Raw genomic sequence first — 360 nt, 5'->3', positions numbered from 1 at the left:
TTTTTTCATCTTCATCATCATCTTCATCTTCATCATCAAGTCCTGTCAATCCAGTTGTCGGTGTGTATCTCAGTATCAGTTGGTGCTACAAGAATAATTCTTACACCAATCTACTCCAACAGTCTATGCGCAGGTCCATGTCCCATCAGATCATTCTTCAAGTAAGGAAAAAGTGATACTGTGACTGCTGGATCGAGCCATCTTAGCTACATGCCGCCATTTTGTTAATTAAAGAAGCATGTGCTCCAAAATTTGGGTGTGGTCGCGCATGCTCAGATTTGCAGCTCTAATTAATTGAATGTAAAATTTAAAAATGAATTATTGAATTGGGCGTGGCTATAAGGGGTGTGTTTTGCGCAT

The sequence above is a fragment of the Amphimedon queenslandica genome, unplaced genomic scaffold (assembly GCF_000090795.2).
Source record: "Amphimedon queenslandica unplaced genomic scaffold, v1.1 AMPQUscaffold_12883, whole genome shotgun sequence".
Lineage (NCBI taxonomy): Eukaryota > Metazoa > Porifera > Demospongiae > Haplosclerida > Niphatidae > Amphimedon > Amphimedon queenslandica.
Note: the sequence above shows the minus strand (reverse complement) of the source record.